This window comes from Myripristis murdjan, chromosome 14, assembly GCF_902150065.1.
Source record: "Myripristis murdjan chromosome 14, fMyrMur1.1, whole genome shotgun sequence".
NCBI classification, from domain to species: domain Eukaryota; kingdom Metazoa; phylum Chordata; class Actinopteri; order Holocentriformes; family Holocentridae; genus Myripristis; species Myripristis murdjan.
In genome coordinates, this window is record NC_043993.1 from 36,988,873 (window position 1) to 37,009,374 (window position 20,502).

The 20,502-nt window shown below is 44.7% G+C and overlaps 1 pseudogene; it reads right to left on the reverse strand.

The window, feature by feature from the left end:
- Positions 1-326: 326 nt before the first annotated feature.
- Positions 327-20,502, reverse strand: part of LOC115371223 (NACHT, LRR and PYD domains-containing protein 12-like) — an 85,692-nt pseudogene continuing 65,516 nt past the window's right edge.

Genomic DNA, 20,502 nt, shown 5'->3' on the forward strand with positions numbered 1-20,502 from the left:
ACATTGTTTTTTGTATTGTCCCTGTCAAATAAAATAAATAAATAAAAATAAAAAATGATCCCAACACACCTGTGGCTGATCTGATTGGCTGATCTCTCTCTGTCTGTCTGTCCAGTCCTGAGGCCACTGAGCTCTTTGGACATTTCCCAGGAAATGCTGCCTGCACTGACTGTGTCCAGCACAAGAACCAAGCAACCAAGCTGCTCCGCCTGGACTGACTCCACCCCTCTAGGACTGACTCCACCCCTCTACTGACCTGAGAGGACTGACTCCACCCCTCTACTGACCTGAGAGGACTGACTCCACCCCTCTACTGACCTGAGAGTCTTCAGGCTGCAGTGTGGACTCTTCACCAGAGCAGACAGCAGCTCCACTCCTGAATCCTGCAGGTCGTTCTCACTCAGATCCAGCTCTGTCAGATGGAGGTTGGACTTCAGAGCCGAGGCCAGAGAAGCACAGCTTCTCCTTGTCAAGCTGCAGTCCCTCAGTCTGAATGGAGAATAAAAAATAAACTATAAGACATGCAGAGTGCAGATCTCTGTCAGGCCTCCCTCACAGAGCTGCGTCTGATTGGCTGCTTGTCTCTGAAGAGCAGCAGCCTGACAGCTGAAGCTCAAACCACTTCCTGTCTTTTAGGAATAGAATGAGTCTTGTGCTGTATCTTCATGCAAGCATGGGCTCAACATTTTCCTCCAATCAGGGCACTGCATGACAGAGTCAACACCGGTTAAAGGGGATTCAAACTTCCTGTCAGTCATAACATTTCCATAATTCCAGATTTGAAGCGTCACTCCTCAGTGAACTGGCTCCTTGTGCTCTGAGAGCTTTTTCTACTTCACTGTCTAGTTATTATTATGGATTTGCCATGTTTTCTAGCAGCCTGCTCACACTGATACAGCTATTCAATTTGTAAGAAAGTGAAAATACTAAACAATAGGCTAAACCATAACAGAACAACAGTCTAATTATTCCTAAATAAATGAATATGTTGTTATTGTAAAGTCTGCTCCCCACAGTGTCGGCCTAAAAACATTCTGGTCTTTGGACAAATGGAGTTGATGAGCCCTGATGTGTTTGATTTGTGTGTTTTACAGTTTCGGGTGTTTCACGTCACAGCAGCGATCTGGAGCCGACGGCTCACCAGGGGCCTCATGTAAAGGGTGCGTACGCACAAAAACACGGTGTTCGCCCTTTTCCACGGCAAAGTTCAGATGTATGAAGAGTGAAATGAGCGTGGAAATGTGCAGTGCCTCACGCCAACGCCATAGCTGGCGTACGCACGTTTCTACAGCGATTGGTGCTTTGGCGACACTTAGAGGTGATGCTGGGAAACTGTTGAGAATGTGAAGACAATTCCAGACACATGAACAATTAAAACTGATGAACAATTAACACACCCACGTGTCTGGGATTAGATTAGTGGATATAAAAGCATGGGCAAAGTGATGAAAATACTGTTAACAACAGTGGCTGCTTTAGCAGTAGGCTATTAGAAGACATTGCTAATGTAATCAGAGCTATTGACTACACACACACACACACACAAACACATTACTATAAAAGCACCATCACAGGTAAATTTGTTTATGTCAACAGGAAGCATTTTTTTAATCGATCAATGTACAGATCATATGTGATGCGCAAATGCAACTAACCAACATTGTGGCGAGGTGGCCTGGTTCAACGCTCGATTCATCCATTCTGAGGGAGCAGACTACAAACTGGCACTGTGCGCGATGGGTGGCTTCTCACAGCATCAGTACCAGTCTGTGGTTCAAGTCAGTGACTTGCTGTTTTTTGCTGGTTAAACTGCAGCTTCAGAGCTTTCTGACGGGCCCGACTGTCTCTGTGTGTAAAGTATTCATGTCAATAAAGCCATGCGTCGGGCCCCGGTGGCTCACCGGCCAAGAGCACGTACCGTGCACCAGGGCTCAGTCCTGATGCAGTGACCGGGGTTCGAATCCGACCTCAGCTCCCCTCTCTCTCCCCTGTCTGTCTCTACTGTGACTATCAAATAAAGCAGAAATGCCAAATAAATAAATAAATAAATAAATAAATTAAAAATAAACCTGTGCGTAAAGTGTGAAATGTCTTAATCAGCCTCACCTTTTCCCCGGCGCACTTCTGCATTCATTTACAACAAGATCCATGTGAGTGGTGTATAAAATTAACAAGTGAAGTTAATGAATGCACATCTTACCCAGGAGGCCATTTGGCCGGGCAACATTTGATTTCAACCATATAAAAGAGGCAAGGACACAGAATTCACTTATTCACCAATGCATTTAATTCAGTGTGTGTGTGCCTCTCCGACCTCACAGCACTGACAGCCTCACACACACTCCACACTCCTCTTGTGTTTCCTGTTGGACAGCGTGCCAAACAGGACATTTGTGCGCACCTCCACTTCTCTTTTCTCTTTTTCCGTGTTATTCATGTTGAGGTTGTAGTTTTCTGATCATGTAGAGGACAATCTCAGGAGCCGGGCTCATTTAAATATGATTTGCATATTTAAATGGGGGCGTGGGGAGGGACCACGTGGGGAGGAGAACAGGGAAGGGTCAGGTTCTCCAACATGTGCGCTCATTTCCACGTTGATTGGGATGTTCAAAGGAAATGTGCTTGGATTCATGTGTACGAACAGATTCATACATCTGGATGTTTTTGTGTGTACGACGTTTTCTGGATTTAAGTGTACGTCATTTTTCAGTAGGAAATCCACGCAAGTCTTTGTACATGAGGCCCCTGATCTTTTTGATAGAAGTTATGTGGCTCTTGACTTGATAGAAGTCATGGGGAGCAGAGCATTCAGCCGCTCAACTCCCCAACTCTGGAACTCACTCCCATCGGACATCCAGAGCATTGACTCTTTTCCTCTGTTCAAATCCAGACTCAAAACTCACCTGTTCAAGATAGCCTACTCTCTGTAACTGCATTGTTCCATTTTTCTCTTTTTACTGTGTGTAGCTTTTATCTGTTGTTTTATTGTATTTGTTTTATTTTTATGCGATGTCTCACATGTCCTAGGTTGTGTTTTTCTGTTTATCTTGTTTATTTTTTACTTACCTGTCTTCCTGTTTCATTTTGATACTCACCTGTCTTGTCATTTCAGAAACTTCATTTCCTGCCCCAGTGTGTCCTGCCTCTGATTACCAGCCCCGCCCTGATGTGTCTCACCTGTGTCTCGTTTCCCTCTCCCCTTGTGTGTATTTAGTCCCTGCCTTCCCTTCCCTCTGTGCCAGATTGTCTTTGTCTTTCGAGCCAAGCTTTCCAGCGATCCTCTCTAGTGAATTATTCTTTGGTGTTTTGACCTCTGCCTGTTTGTTCGGACCTGTTTTTGCCTGCACCCTTTTGGAACTGTTTGCCTCCTCTTTTGTCATTAAAGACACTTGTTTTTGAACTCAAGATCTGTGTCGTGCGTTTGGGTCCTGACTCTCTGGTTGTCTCATTTTACAGTGTCATTGAGTGTTGAGAAAGGCGCTTATAAATAAAATGTATTATTATTGACAGAAACCGTGTTTCAAACACAAAAACACTCAAATCTAAATGAATTCTCTCTCTCTCTCTCTCTCTCTCTCTCTCTCTCTCTCTCTCTCTCTGCACTGCATGCTGGGAGTCGGGTGTGTGAGTGGAGTGAGTGGCTGCTGAGGAGCGCGAGTTTTGAATCGTTTTTTTTTTTCACTTTTGGTGTTTTCTGCACCTTTCTTTTCTCACTCTGTTGTTTCTGCATGACCAGGTAAGTGATATAATTTTCTATTCTTGGTGTTTGTGGATAAAATAGAGCTGTAAATCGGCGTCGAGGTGGGCGAGATGGCGTCCGCTGAGACGCCGTCCCTGTCCCTCCAACACGGGGTGAGGCTCGTCCCCGGCCCCGGTGTGCCGATGGAGGCGGTGCTGCTCGCTGTGGGAGAGGCTGTGGGTCATGACAGCTTGGCCTACGCTTCCCGTATGAACAAGGCGGTGGTAGTTTTTGTAAAGGAGGAGCGGTTTGTCCATAAGCTGGTGGAGACAGGTGTGGTGCTGCAGGACACGTTCGTCCAGGTGTCTCCTCTGGCGGTACCGTCCACCAGAATCACTGTGTCCGGGGTTCCGCCGTTCATTCCCAGTGAGCTGCTGGAGAACGAGTTGCGGAGGTTTGGTAAGTTTGCCAGCGGGTTTAAGACTGTTGGTTTGGGCTGTAAGGATCCTAAACTGAAGCACGTTTTGTCGCTCCGACGCCAGGTGTTCATGTTCTTGGACTCGCCTACTCAGACTCTGGACGTGTCCTTCAGAGTTAAGCATGGAGATGGTTTCTACATGGTGTATGCTAGCTCAGGACAGATGAAATGTTTTGAATGTGGGGATGTCGGACACAAACGTGTTTTGTGTCCGCATAGACAGACCGACGTTACTGCTGCTGTGTTGGCGGCGGGGGCCGCCGGAGCTGGGGGCGCTGGCTCCGCTGGCTCCGCTGCTGGCGGCTCCGCCGCCGGTGGGGTCGCCGGCGCGGGGACGGGCGGCTGCCCGGACTCGGTGGTCGCCGGCGCTGGGGAGGCTGCCTCTGCTGGCTCCGCTGCCGGTGGCGGCGGCTCCGCTGCCGGCGGGGTCGTCGGCGCTGGGGCCGCCGACGGTGTTGGTCGCGTGGAGGCCGACGCGGTGATGGCGTCGGAGGACGGCGATCAGCGGGGCTCGGCGGAGCAGGGTGTGGATAGAGGTCAGGACAGTCAGCGGACCGCTGGGGGTGACCGGTGTGTGGATGCTGGGGCTGCAGAGGGTCAGCTGTCCTCTGGCTGTGCCGCAGCGGACATCACTGAGCCAGAGCCGTCCACTAGTGATCGTGTCAGGAAGGACAGTGCTATAGCTGAAAATGAGTTGTTTAGCAGTCAAGCAGTGACTGATGATGAGGAGGTGGAATATGACTCTGATACAGATCGGTTTTCTGGGGCTGATCTTGGGTTGAACAGTGATCTTTATTCTTTGGATGAGATAAATGATTTTTTGGATGAGACCTTTGGTAAGTCAGTAAAAGTCAAGGATTATTTTCATGACACTGATAAGTTCATTCGATCAGCCATGATGTTACAAAAGCTTGTTGGCTATGAACTACTGAATGAGAAGAAACGTTTCAGGCTTAAAAAACATGTTACAGCTTTAAGAAAAGCTGCAAATGTCTCCAGAAAGAGGAATGTTAAGAAAATGAAGGTCTAAACATGGTCATGCATCACAGGGTGTTCTCTCTGTTTCACTGTCTGCTGCTGGTTTTCTCTGTTCTCTCCTCATTCTCCACTCCTATGGTAGAGCTGAGGGTGGGCTCTTTAAATATAAATGGGGGAAGGGATAGGCAGAAGAGAGCTTTAATTAAGGAAGTTTATCAGCAAAAAAATTTAGATATTATGTTACTTCAGGAAACACATACAGATTGTGACAATGAGACAGATTGGGCTTTGTGGGCAGATGGTACATGTGTTCTAAGTCATGGGACCAACTTTAAAGGGGGAGTGGCCATTTATTTGTCTTCTAAATTAAATGTCAATATTTTGCGCTCTGTTGAAGTAGTCAGGGGCCGGGCTTTGGTTGTAGTGGTAGAGATAGATAATATATCTTTTTCTATTATAAATATTTATGCTCCAAATTTAGGATCAGATAGGCTGATGTTTTTTGAACATGTTAAGGAGGAACTAATCAAGTTAAATTTGAATAATATAATAATGGGTGGAGACTGGAACTGTACCTTGCAGTTCACTATGGACAGGATGAATGAGGAACCTCATCCAAGGTCCTCCATGATGCTTAACACCTTAGTCAGTCATCTTGATCTTTGTGACACATGGAGAGTCAAACATCCAGCTGACAGACAGTACACCTGGATAAGAGTGAGTGGCAATACAGTTAGTGCTGCCAGGCTAGACAGGATATACATCTCCCATAGTCTAAGACCAAAACTTAGTGGCAGTTTCATTATTCCAGTGGGTTTTACAGATCATCATCTCATCATAGCAACTTTAACACTCTCTCATATGGAGAAAACGACCTCTTATTGGCATTTCAATAATAAACTCCTTCAAGATAGTGTTTTTTGTCAGCAGTTTGTTTTTTTTGGAAGAACTGGAGAGGTAAAAAAGGCAATTTTGCCTCCCTAAGTCAGTGGTGGGAAATCGGTAAAGCCCAGATTAGAGTTTTTTGTCAGCAGTACACAGCTTACTCCACAGCTAGGGTCAAGGCAGCCATACAAAAACTGGAAGCTGAAATCAGGAATTGTGAGAATCATTTGGATGTTCATGAAAATAGAGATATGCTTGGTCAAAAGAAAAGAGAACTTAGGATATTGTTGCAGGAGAGAGTGAAGGGGGCGCTTGTAAGGTCCAGGTTCCTTGCACTGAAGGACATGGACGCTCCAACTGCTTTCTTTTTTAATCTTGAGAAGAGTGAGGCAAGGCAGAAACTTATGGCATGTCTGCGCCTTCCTGATGGAAGGATGACATCCAGTCCGGCTGAAATGAGAACACATGCTGTGGATTTTTATTCCACTCTGTTTGGAGCTGAGGAGTGTGACCAGCAATCTGTTGAGGAGCTTTTGAAGGGGCTTCCTCAGCTTAATGATGAAGAGAAGGCTGACATGGATAGAGAATTGACTTTGAACGAACTGACCTCTGCAGTGCAGCAACTGGCCAAAGGACGAGCTCCAGGAATAGACGGTTTGTCCACGGACTTCTATCAGCACTTCTGGAGCATTATTGGCCAAGATCTTCATCAGGTTTTAATGGATTGTTTTAAAAGAGGGGAGCTGCCAGCTTCATGTCGGAGTGCTGCTGTCTCCTTGTTGCCGAAGAAAGGAGACCTGGCTTTGTTAAAGAACTGGAGGCCTGTAGCACTTCTGTGCACAGATTACAAAATACTGTCCAGAGCTCTCTCTAACAGATTAAGACAATACATTGACTTACTTGTGCACATGGATCAGAGCTACTGCGTTCCAGGAAGGACAATTATGGACAATCTGTTTCTCTTGAGGGATGTCATTGACATTTGTAATTTGTTTAATCTAAATGTTGGCATCCTGTCTTTAGATCAGGAAAAAGCTTTTGATAGGATTGACCATAACTATTTGTTTTCTGTTTTTCGGGCTTTTGGTGTTGGGGAAGTTTTTACATCATGGGTAGGTTTACTGTATAATGGTGCAAACTGTATGGTGAAGGTGGGGGGTGGACTAAGCAGACCTGTTAAAGTTCTTAGGGGAATAAGGCAGGGCTGTCCCCTCTCTGGTCAGCTCTACAGTTTAGCGATAGAACCATTACTGTGTGTAATTAGGAACAAACTAAAAGGTTTTCATCTTCCCAGTAATCATAACAATATACCAATAACAATTTCTGCTTATGCAGATGATGTAAATATTTTCATCACTGATCAGGCTGATGTGTGCACCCTAGAAGATAGCCTTAATTTATATCAGAGGGCTTCGTCTGCTAGGGTCAATTGGGCCAAATGTGAGGCTTTGTATTGTGGCACTGGCATCAACAACAGTAGGCCTATTCTTCCTTCAGGGTTGCAGTGGAAAGGGAATGGGATGAAAGTTTTGGGAGTTTATCTAGGAAATGAAGACTTTGTGAAACAAAACTGGGAGGGTTTAGTGGTGAAAGTGTATGCAAAGTTGTCTAAATGGCAATGGCTGCTGCCTCAGCTGTCCTATAGGGGACGAGTTTTGGTTGTCAACAATTTGGTCGCTTCGACACTGTGGCATAAGCTCAAGGTATTATCTCCGCCGAGGGGCCTGGTTGCTGACATCCAAAAACAACTGGTGGATTTCTTCTGGACAGGACAGCACTGGATTCGAGCAGCAGCACTGTATCTTCCTGTAGAAGAAGGAGGACAAGGACTAGTGGACATTCAATCAAAAATAATGTCCTTCAGACTCCAAACTGCCCAGAGGCTCCTCTACCAATGTGGCTTGAGGTGGCAGGAAACTTCTGAACAGCTTCTTCAAAGAACAAACCATTTAGGATACAGTAAACAGCTGTTTCTGGTCAGACTGGGTGAGGTGGATCTCACAGGCCTCACATCCTTTTACAGTTCTGTTCTGGAGGCGTGGCAGGGTTTGAGTTTCATGAGAGACCATGATGCGTCACCTGGCAAATGGATTCTTGAGGAACCTTTGCTACATAACAACTACATAAAGTCACAGTTGCTGTCCTCTTCCAGTTTGCGTTTTGCTCTGCACAGAGCTGGATGTGTCAAAGTTGGACACTTGTTCGAGAATGCCAAGACTTCACTTGGTGCTTTGGCACAAAAGATGGGTATTAAATCACCCAGGATTCTGGACAGACTGGTGAGGGAGGTCGTTTCATCCCTGTCAGAATCCCTGAGAGTTTATGCTGAAAACTGTGTTCAGGGTGAACGGTGGAGTGAGGGATGTGAGTATGCTTTCCCTTCTCTGACTATTGCTCCTGCTGTGGAGGAGTGGCAAGAGGAGGAGGACAAGTTATTGACTTTTGCAACTCCAAAGCTTGGAAAGTTTGAACTTTTGGAAAAGAAAGCAGCATATCAGCTTTGTGTAAAAGTGCGCAACCTGGGGTCCTTGGTGGGGGTTAAAGTGTCGAAGTGGACTGAGGTTTTCGGCCGAAACAAATCCCCGAAAGGCAGCTGGAGGTCCTTGTATAAGCTTCCCGTTGAAAAGCGGACAGCTGACCTCCAATGGAGGATAATACATGGAGCAATAGCTACGAACAGACACATAGCACACCTGGATCCTAGTCACGGGGTGGGCTGTAGTTTCTGTTCTCAGGAAGAATCTCTGGTTCATGTGTTTACTGGCTGTGTGAGGCTGGCTGGTCTGCTGAGGGTTTTACAGACATGGTGCAGAGGTTTGGGGGAACCTTTTTCTTTAGATTTGTTTATATATGGTCCTAAATACCAGGTGAAGAAAAAGCACATCTGTACTTTACTAAATTTCATGTTTGCAATGTCTAAGCTTGCTATCTGGGTATCCAGGAAAAACAAGGTGAAGGATGCAGGATGCACAGATTGTGTTGAGGTCATGAAGGGTCTGGTGGCTGCCCGGCTGAGAGTTGAACATGTGTACTATCACACAGTGAACAACCTGGAGACGTTCAGAGCTGTGTGGGCAGTGGGAGGAGTTCTGTGCTCTGTGGAGGAGACAGGAGAACTGTCGCTCTCCTTTTGACTGATGGAACGTTGTTCTGAGCTCTGTGTGTCTGATTTCTGGCTCTTTACTTTTTTTTTAGTTATGAACATCTGAGTTAACATAATTTGTTGTTGAAAGATCATTTAATTGTTAAAATAAAGGTATTTTTAAAGTCAAAGTCTCTCTCTCTCTCTCTCTCTCTCTCTCTCTCTCTTTCTCTCTCACTCTCCTGACACATGAAACAGTTTAGTGCTACTATAAGATTCAAACAATATCCATATATTTGTCATCATTAAAAAGTGCAGTCTGACCTGAGAGTCTTCAGTCTGCAGTTTGGACTCTCCAGTCCAGCAGACAGCAGCTCCACTCCTGAATCCGGCAGCTGGTTCTCACTCAGGTCCAGCTCTGTCAGATGGGGGTTGGACTTCAGAGCCGAGGCCAGAGAAGCACAGCTGCTCTCTGTCAAGCTGCAGTACCTCAATCTGAATAAAGAATAAAATATGGAGCTATAATTTCCAGTGTTTTGGTTATTTATCAGTCAGAGATTTTTCAAAATATTCAAAAAGGAAGGACAAACCAATGAAATAATTATTATAACAATTATATTAATAATAATACTGATAACACTATTTCATATTTATATTACACCTTTAAAGCAAAGTTCCAAAGTGCTTTACAAAACCATCAGAGTAAATGAAAAGATAAAGATAACACCTGAAATGAAAAGACTTCAAAATATTAAAAACACAAATAAACAGACAATGAAAGCAAGAAATGATAAAAGGTCCAAAATAATTCAAATTCAGTGCTAAATACGGTAGACGTGGAAACAGCCATAGGTACGTCCATAAATAACAAATGAATGGCTCAGTGAAAAGTCCTCAGATGCCTTCAGTCTACCATCTTCTCAGAGTAAAACTGGAGAACAAGAGCTTCTGCATCACATGACACCAGCACGCAGTCTCTGGACCAATCAGGGCCAAAGTTATGAGCATTTCAAGACTGACCAGGGGCCTCATTTATAAAACTTTGCGTAGGATCCATACTTAAAGTGTACCTACGTCCAAAAGACAAAAATGGCGTACACCAAAAAAAAAATCCAGACTTATAATGCAAAGCACCTCATGAATATTGATGCATATTTAAATGAGCCAGCTGATCAATGGTGTGTTACGGTTAATCATGGAAGCCACGGAGAGAAAGGCGATAAAAAGGAATTTTTCGGACACAGAAATCGAGGTGCCTGTGGGCGAGGTGGAGAGGAGAAAGACAGTCTTATCTGGCAGCCACTGTTCTGTCAAACTGCCTGTGTGCTGCCTCCCTCCCTCCTGCTAATGAGGGGAAAGACCAGGTGAGACCAATCTCCCAATTATCAACCAGCCTGACTCAGTGTAAGCTGAGCAGTCCAGTCAGTGTAAAGAAGCAACAGCAGTGTTCACCTCATGGCCTCAAACAAAGGAGAGTTTTCATCTCTATTGACTGACTGAACTGTTGTGGAAGCTCTTTGCAACCTTGGATGGACAGCTGGTTTTTCACCTAAAGACAGTAAAGATTGTTGAAGATGTGAATCCACCTGAAATGCCAATAAAAAAGCAAAAGGATTTAAAATGACTGGTTCTTTGAGTGAAGTCCAGGAGAAATCCAGTAAAGAGCAGTTCTTTTTCAAGTCAAGAACACCCCAAAATTAGAAGAGACTTGACAGTGAAAAACCACTGAAACCTGGAAAAAGACCAAAGCAAGTTGGTGGTGAATGTTCAACAGTCCTGAGATAAAGATAACTTCTAAAATGGCTGACTCAGTAACTCTGCAGCAACTAACACTACATTTACACTGCCAATGTAATGTGACCCAATTCCGATTTTTTGCTCTTATGTGGCACAGATCGGATATGCTCGCTGACAGTGTAATCAGGAAAAAGACGCATGCATTCGGATATTTTGAGATCGGATACAGGCCTCAAGGCAAGGCAAGGCAAGGCAAGGCAAATTTATTTGTAGAGCACAATTCAACACAAGGTGATTCAAAGTGCTTTACAGAGACATTAAAAGCAGCAAAACACAATTTAAAACAAAAAGGGAAATAGAATTGGGAATGATAGCGAAAATAAAATACAGTAACATAAAATAAAAAGGGAAATAGAATTGGGAATGATAGCGAAAATAAAATACAGTAACATAAAATATCAACAGGCTCAGTACATTGCCTGAGCTATACGGACTTCCGGTCACCCCCTGCAGGGATGCCGACAGCCCAACCTCTTGATTCCTTAGACTCTGAAACCTCTCCTATTGGAGATTTCAGTCCGGACTCAGTCCTCAGCCCTGGAATCTCTGACATTTGACATCGGAACTTTCCCCGACATCAGAACCTTTTCCCGACATCAGAACCTTTTCCTGACATCAGAATTTTTCATCAGAACTTTTCCTGACATCAGAACTTTTCCTGACATCAGAACTTTTCCGGCATCAGAACTTTTTCTGACACTAGACCCATTCTGACATCGCCCGAAGTTTGTTCCACAGGTGAGGAGCATAATAACTGAATGCTGCCTCACCTTGCTTGGTTCTTGTTCTTGGAACACACAACAAACCAGTTCCAGATGACCTTAGGGGTCTCGATGCTTCGTAGGGAACCAGTAGATCAAGCATGTATTTTGGTCCGAGACCATTCAGGGCTTTGTAGACCAGCAGTAAGATTTTAAAATCTATCCTTTGACTCACAGGAAGCCAGTGTAGTGATTTAATGACAGGTGTAATATGGTCCAGTTTCCTGGTGTTTGTAAGGACTCTGGCGGCAGCGTTCTGAATCAGCTGCAGCTGTCTGATTGATTTTTTGTTAAGGCCTGTAAATATGCCATTGCAATAGTCCAACCTACTAAAAATGAATGCATGAATAAGTTTTTCAATAATAACACCAAGATTTCTTGCTTGATTTGTAGCTGTCAGTGACATAGAGCCAAGGTGAGCGCTGATCTTTGCCCTTTCATTTTTTGGGCCAAAAATTAATACCTCTGTCTTTTCTGGATTTAGCTGGAGAAAATTCTGGCACATCCAGTCATTGATTTGATGAATGCAGCTACTCAATGAGAGTAAGGGACTGTAGTTATGTGATGACACTGAGATATAGAGTTGTGTGTCATCGGCATATGTATGATAGGAGATGTTGTGATGTTCCATAATCTGGGCTAGGGGTAACATATAGATGTTGAATAGAAGTGGTCCGAGAATGGACCCTTGAGGAACCCCACATGTGATCGTAGTTCGCTCAGATTTATGGTTACCAATTGACACAAAAAAGTCCCTATCTTGTAAGTAAGATTTGAACCATTGTAGCACAGTGCCGGTGAGTCCCACCCATTTTTCCAGTCTGCTAAGTAGTATATTATGATCAACTGTATCAAATGCAGCACTGAGATCTAGTAGTACCAGGACAGAGGATTTGCATGCATCATTATTCTGATGAATATCATTTAAGACTTTGATAAGTACAGTCTCAGTGCTGTGGTGTGGCCGAAATCCAGACTGAAATGTGTTAAAAAGATTGTTTTGCATCATGAAAGAATGGATTTGCTGGAAGACAACCTTTTCAATGATTTTCCCCAAAAATGGCAGATTTGATATTGGCCTATAGTTACTAATTGTTGTGGCGTCCAGATTTGATTTTTTTTAGAAGAGGTTTTATTACTGCAGTTTTCAAGGCCTGGGGAAACTGGCCTGCTTTAAGAGAAGTATTTATTATCTGCAGTACATCCGGAGCTATGCAGTTAAAAATGGTTTTAAAAAAGTTTGAAGGCAGAATATCAAGGCAGCATGTTGTGGGCTTTAATTTTGAAACAGTCTCTGTTAGAGTTTTGTAATCAAGGAGGCTAAAATGTCCTGGATTAGCCGGAGGACAGGAAGGCACAAGTGTTATCATTCCTGAGCTGGAACTGCACACTGCCTGTCTTATCTGCAATATTTTGTTTGTGAAGAAGGCTGCAAAGTCATTACATGACTTGTTGGACAGTAGTTCAGGAGGGAGTGATGCTGTGGGGTTGGTCAGTCTGTCCACTACAGAAAAAAGTGTGCGGGCATTATTACTGTTTCTATTGATAATCTCTGAGAGTGAAGTATTCGCTCACCCATTCAAATGATCAGAATCAGGTGTCCTAATCACTTGGCCTGGCCACAGGTGTATAAAATCAAGCACTCAGGCATGCAGACTGTGAAACAAGACATTTGTGAAAGAATGGGCCGCTCTCAGGAGCTCAGTGAATTCCAGCGTGGAACTGTCATAGGATGCCACCTGTGCAACAAATCCAGTCGTGAAATTTCCTCGCTCCTAAATATTCCACAGTCAACTGTCAGCTCTATTATAACAAAATGGAAGCGTTTGGGAACAACAGCAACTCAGCCACGAAGTGGTAGGCCACGTAAAGTGACGGAGAGGGGAGAGGGGCGGATGCTGAAGCGCATAGTGCAAAGAGGTCGCCGACTTTCTGCACAGTCACTTGCTACAGAGCTACAAACTTCATGTGACCTTCAGATTAGCCCAAGTACAGTACGCAGAGAGCTTCATGGAATGGGTTTCCATGGCCGAGCAGCTGCAGCCAAGCCACACATCACCAAGTGCAATGCAAAGCGTCGGATGCAATGGTGTCAAGCACGCCACCACTGGCCTCTAGAGCAGTGGAGACGCGTTCTCTGGAGTGATGAATCACGCTTTTCCATCTGGCAATCTGATGGACGAGTCTGGGTTTGGAGGTTGCCAGGAGAACGGTTCAGACTGCATTGTGCCGACTGTGAAATTTGGTGGAGGAGGAGTTATGGTGTGGGGTTGTTTTTCAGGAGCTGGGCTTGGCCCCTTAGTTCCAGTGAAAGGAACTTTGAATGCTTCAGGATACCAAAACATTTTGGACAATTCCATGCTCCCAACCTTGTGGGAACAGTTTGGAGCGGGCCCCTTCCTCTTCCAACATGACTGTGCACCAGTGCACAAAGCAAGGTCCATAAAGACATGGATGACAGAGTCTGGTGTGGATGAACTTGACTGGCCTGCACAGAGTCCTGACCTGAACCCAATAGAACACCTTTGGGATGAATTAGAGCGGAGACTGAGAGCCAGGCCTTCTCGACCAACATCAGTGTGTGACCTCAACAATGCGCTTTTGGAAGAATGGTCAAAAATTCCTATAAACACTCTCCTCAACCTTGTGGACAGTCTTCCCAGAAGAGTTGAAGCTGTAATAGCTGCAAAAGGTGGACCGACATCATATTGAACTCTATGGGTTAGGAATGGGATGGCACTTCAGTTCATAGTATGAGTAAAGGCAGGTGAGCGAATACTTTTGGTAATATAGTGTATGATTGCCTTGCATTCTTCAGTTCCTGATTATAGTTGCGAAGACTCTCTTTATAAATGTCGTAATATACCTGGAGTTTGTTTTTTCGCCACCTGCGTTCAGCTTGTCTACATAATCTTTTGTGTTCTTTAACCAGTGTGGCGTTCCTCCAGGGTGCCTTTTTTCTGCCTGACAGAACTTTGGTCTTAATTGGGGCGATAGAATCAATAACAGTCATAACATTGGAACTAAAACTGTCTACAAGGTCATCAACTAGAGCTGAGGGCAGGGTTGGTGATGGTGTAAAACCCTGGGTGAATAATGCACAGGTGTTATCATTTATGTAACGCTTACTGATCACCTCTGCTTCACTTTTCATAGTATTAGCAGGGGTGGTCATTTTAAACGAATGGTCAGATAAGGCGACATCGTTCACCACAACCTCAGAGATATTAAGACCATTGGAAATAATTAGATCTAATATGTGTCCTCTGTTATGTGTTGATTCTGTGACATGCTGAGAAAGCCCAAAGTTATCCAGGATATTTAAAAGTTCCTTAGCACACCCATCTGTAAGATTATCAACATGAATGTTAAAATCTCCCACCAAAACAACACAGTCAAAATCCATGCACACAACAGACAGCAATTTCGCAAACTCATCAAAAAACCTTGCATTATATTTAGGGGGTCTGTAGATGGTCACTAAAATTGCTCGACAGGGAGTTTTTAACTGAGTGGCAACATATTCAAAGGAGTCAAATTGACCATAAAACATTTGCTTGCACTGGAAGCTGTCCTTGAACAGGGTGGCAACTCCGCCACCTCTCTTGTGTATTCTCGCTTCACTAAAGAAACTAAAATTTGGAGGGGCTGTCTCAATCAGAACTGCTGCACTATTTTCCTGACCTAGCCAGGTTTCAGTTAAAAACAGAAAATCAAGTTTGTGCTGGTTAATAAGATCATTGATTATGAACGATTTACCAGCCAGAGACCTGATATTTAAAAGTGCTAATTGTAAAACATTATCTGGCCTAAGTTTGGAGACAGACTGTGACTGACATGAGATACACTATATTACCAAAAGTATTCGCTCACCTGCCTTTACTCATACTATGAACTGAAGTGCCATCCCATTCCTAACCCATAGAGTTCAATATGATGTCGGTCCACCTTTTGCAGCTATTACAGCTTCAACTCTTCTGGGAAGACTGTCCACAAGGTTGAGGAGAGTGTTTATAGGAATTTTTGACCATTCTTCCAAAAGCGCATTGGTGAGGTCACACACTGATGTTGGTCGAGAAGGCCTGGCTCTCAGTCTCTGCTCTAATTCATCCCAAAGGTGTTCTATCGGGTTCAGGTCAGGACTCTGTGCAGGCCAGTCAAGTTCATCCACACCAGACTCTGTCATCCATGTCTTTATGGACCTTGCTTTGTGCACTGGTGCACAGTCATGTTGGAAGAGGAAGGGGCCCGCTCCAAACTGTTCCCACAAGGTTGGGAGCATGGAATTGTCCAAAATGTTTTGGTATCCTGAAGCATTCAAAGTTCCTTTCACTGGAACTAAGGGGCCAAGCCCAGCTCCTGAAAAACAACCCCACACCATAATTCCTCCTCCACCAAATTTCACAGTCGGCACAATGCAGTCTGAAATGTACCGTTCTCCTGGCAACCTCCAAACCCAGACTCGTCCATCAGATTGCCAGATGGAAAAGCGTGATTCATCACTCCAGAGAACGCGTCTCCACTGCTCTAGAGGCCAGTGGCGGCGTGCTTTACACCATTGCATCCGACGCTTTGCATTGCACTTGGTGATGTGTGGCTTGGCTGCAGCTGCTCGGCCATGGAAACCCATTCCATGAAGCTCTCTGCGTACTGTACTTGGGCTAATCTGAAGGTCACATGAAGTTTGTAGCTCTGTAGCAATTGACTGTGCAGAAAGTCGGCGACCTCTTTGCACTATGCGCTTCAGCATCCGCTGACCCCTCTCCGTCACTTTACGTGACCTACCACTTCGTGGCTGAGTTGCTGTTGTTCCCAAACGCTTCCATTTTGTTATAATAGAGCTGACAGTTGACTGTGGAATATTTAGGAGCGAGGAAATTTCACGACTGGATTTGTTGCACAGGTGGCATCCTATGACAGTTCCACGCTGGAATTCACTGAGCTCCTGAGAGCGGCCCATTCTTTCACAAATGTCTTGTTTCACAGTCTGCATGCCTGAGTGCTTGATTTTATACACCTGTGGCCAGGCCAAGTGATTAGGACACCTGATTCTGATCATTTGAATGGGTGAGCGAATACTTTTGGTAATATAGTGTACATATCAGATTTGATGGGTTGGCTGTCCTTGATTTTCTGCAATTGTTTTTATCTTTGTTTTTATGTTTGCCATGCCGCTGGCTGTGTGAAATTGCCAGCATAAGGGGGAAAGCAGCATGGTGACTGTCCTATCTCTTCTTTTCTTGACGTTCTTGCTGGGACAAAGACAATCTCTGCAGGCTTCTTGTAATGTGGAGGACAGAGTCGCAGGCCGTGACGTCATCATTATGGGAGGCGGTTGTTGTTGTGGGAGCAGTAACTGTCTCTCTGGCTGCTCCCTGTGTGCTGACCTTCCTGCTTATCAGTGCATATATGTTCTGATAAGACGACTCGATGGTGTGACGTATGTTGGACCCAAGATGTCTGGAGCCAAGGTTGTTTGGATGAATCCCGTCTGGCATGAAGCGGCTTTTTATGTTCCAAAAAATATTAAAATTGTCAATAAATCCAACCTGTTGCTCGAGACAGGCTGATGACAGCCATGTGCTTAAGCCAAGGAGTCTGCTGAAGGACTCGCAACCTCTGCCGAGTGTTGGGATAGGTCCAGAGATGTAAGACACTCCTGAGTGAAGTTTTTTAAGTGTTTCCAACAAAAACAAAAAGTCTTTCTTTAGGGTCTCAGACTCAGATTTATTCTTGAGGATGTCAAATGAGCCAGCATGAATAACAATCTTCTTAATATGTGGCCGTGTAAACATGATGTCAGGTAGCATAGCTGCCACTTCTCTGACTGATGTGTTATTCACAGTTAGATTTTCAGTCCTGGCCATTTCCACCTACCTCGTTATAGAATCCCCAAGCAGAATAGTGTCTATCCTCTTAGCTTTGTTTTTGGCAGAATGCTCTCTGGCTCTCGGCCTGGCACTGGCTTGTGACCCACTAACTTTGTTATTGTTCAGTCTCATAGTCTCACCTTTATGACTTGAGGGACTCTTTTTCCTTCGTCGCTGCTCTGTTTCCGTGGTGTGTGCGGGGGGGGACACAGAGCCGTCCACACGGGGGGCCTGCCGGCTGTCAGCCGGGAGGGGGGCTGCAGGCAGAGGAAGACTCCCGGACTGGGGAGACGTGGGACGGGCTGCATCATCCTTGAGCTCGTCGGAGTCCGGCGCTTCGAGCCGTGATGACAGAGGCTCAAATCTGTTGGAGAGGCTGAGGTGGGATGAGAGACCGAGTGAAGTCCTTTTTTTTGCCCCTTAACACCACCTCCGACCATTGCAGCTTACGACGGGGCGTTGAGCTGCTGGGCTCCGGAAGAGAAGAGGCAGGATCCCAGGCTACTGTGTCCTGAAGAGCAGCTTTTAACGATGAGATCTGTAGAGACTGCTCATGAGCCACGTTCAGGGTGTTTGACAGCAGCTCAGATTGGGACTTGAGTTCCGCTGAGAGCTTTCAGATGTCCTCTCTGAGGTTGGCAATAATCCTGTCTTTCCTAACGAGTTGGTTTTCATCTGGAGGGCTGGATGTAGCCATCTGCTTAGCAAACCAAGCTAAGTTGCTACAGGCAGTCTGACTGTGACCGAGTAAAGTCACTCTTCAATGGCGGTAAAAATGGTAAAAATAAATAAAAGCCCCACAGAAAGTTATGTGGTGATAGAAAATGATTAAAAATGATTAAAAGCTAAAGTAAAGTAAGTAAAGGAAAGAAAAGCAGAAAAAGCAGAAAGCAAAGCAGAGAGCAAAGAGCGGTGCGTCTGCACTCCTCCGCACTCCAAGGACAATATGTGGAAATAAATCAGATATGTATCGGATATGTGCCAATGCGACCGCCGTGTAAACAGGCTGATAGGATTTTCTTACACGTTGCGTCTCTAACGTCATCAAATCTGCGACCAATTAGCTTATTTTGTCGCATAAATAGTGAACATGCGGTAAACGACAGACTGAACATGGAGGCTAACCTGCAGAGAAAGATGAGAGATGAGGAGGAAAATTTGGCACAGTGGTCAGTTGTCTTCTCAGTCTTTGGGGAGAGGAGAAAATTCAGGAGAAAATAAAAGGGACCTACAGAAATAAAGCCGTGTTCCAAGGCATGCGCGATGTTTCAGATGTTGTAGGCAAGTGTAATCGCGTGAATCAGATATGGGTCACTTGATAAAATACGTGTAACTGCACAGTAAAAAAAATCGGATTCAGGCAGCAAATCCGATCTGGGCATCAAGACTTGCAATGTAAATGCAGCCTTAAAGCCAGCAGAACATCTGCGAAGCGTCTGTTCTCCCGATTGGCAAATACTGTGACCAGAATGCACACCTTAATGTCTGAGGAAGAGCTCAAGGACAGTTTCACAAAACTCACAATTGAGACAAGCAAAGTCATTGAAGCTAATGATGATGTTAAAGCTCAATACATGGCAGAAAATGAAGCTGAACGGAACGAAGAAGCGCTAAATGAGGCGCAAAAGGCCGACTTGGAAAAATCTGCAACGGAGTGTGAAAAGAAACTCTAAGAGCTGAAAGACCTCATACAAAATAGATTATGGGCCAGCGACGGAGAAGATGAGTTGACGCTGGCAGTACAAACAGCAGAGATGGAGACAGAAAGAATGATGACTATTGAAATCAGTGAAAATAAAGAAGCCTTCAACTTCATGATTTTAGGAATGGAATGAGTCTTGTGCTGTATCTTCATGCAAGCATGGGCTCAACATTTTCCTCCAATCAGGGCGCTGCATAACAGAGTCAACACCGGTTAAAGGGGATTCAAACTTCCTGTCATTCCATTTCCATAATTCCAGATTTGAAGCGTCACTCCTCAGTGAACTGGCTCCTTGTGCTCTGAGAGCTTTTTCTACTTCACTGTCTAGTTATTATTATGGATTTGCCATGTTTTCTAGCAGCCTGCTCACACTGATACAGGTATTCAATTTGTAAGAAAGTGAAAATACTAAACAATAGGCTAAACCATAACAGAACAACAGTCTAATTATTCCTAAATAAATGAATATGTTGTTATTGTAAAGTCTGCTCCCCACAGTGTCGGCCTAAAAACATTCTGGCCTTTGGACAAATGGAGTTGATGAGCCCTGATGTGTTTGATTTGTGTGTTTTACAGTTTCGGGTGTTTCACGTCACAGCAGCGATCTGGAGCCGACGGCTCACCAGGGGCCTCATGTAAAGGGTGCGTACGCACAAAAACGTGGCGTACGCCCTTTTCCACGGCAAAGTTCAAATGTATGAAGAGTGAAATGAGCGTGGAAATGTGCAGTGCCTCATGCCAACGTCATAGCTGGCGTACGCACGTTTCTACAGCGATTGGTGCTTTGGCGACACTTAGAGGTGATGCTGGGAAACTGTTGAGAATGTGAAGACAATTCCAGACACATGAACAATTAAAACTGATGAACAATTAACACACCCACGTGTCTGGGATTAGATTAGTGGATATAAAAGCATGGGCAAAGTGATGAAAATACTGTTAACAACAGTGGCTGCTTTAGCAGTAGGCTATTAGAAGACATTGCTAATGTAATCAGAGCTATTGACTACACACACACACACACACACACACACATTGCTATAAAAGCACCATCACAGGTAAATTTGTTTATGTCAACAGGAAGCATTTTTTTAATCGATCAATGTACAGATCATATGTGATGCGCAAATGCAACTAACCAACATTGTGGCGAGGTGGCCTGGTTCAACGCTCGATTCATCCATTCTGAGGGAGCAGACTACAAACTGGCACTGTGCGCGATGGGTGGCTTCTCACAGCATCAGTACCAGTCTGTGGTTCAAGTCAGTGA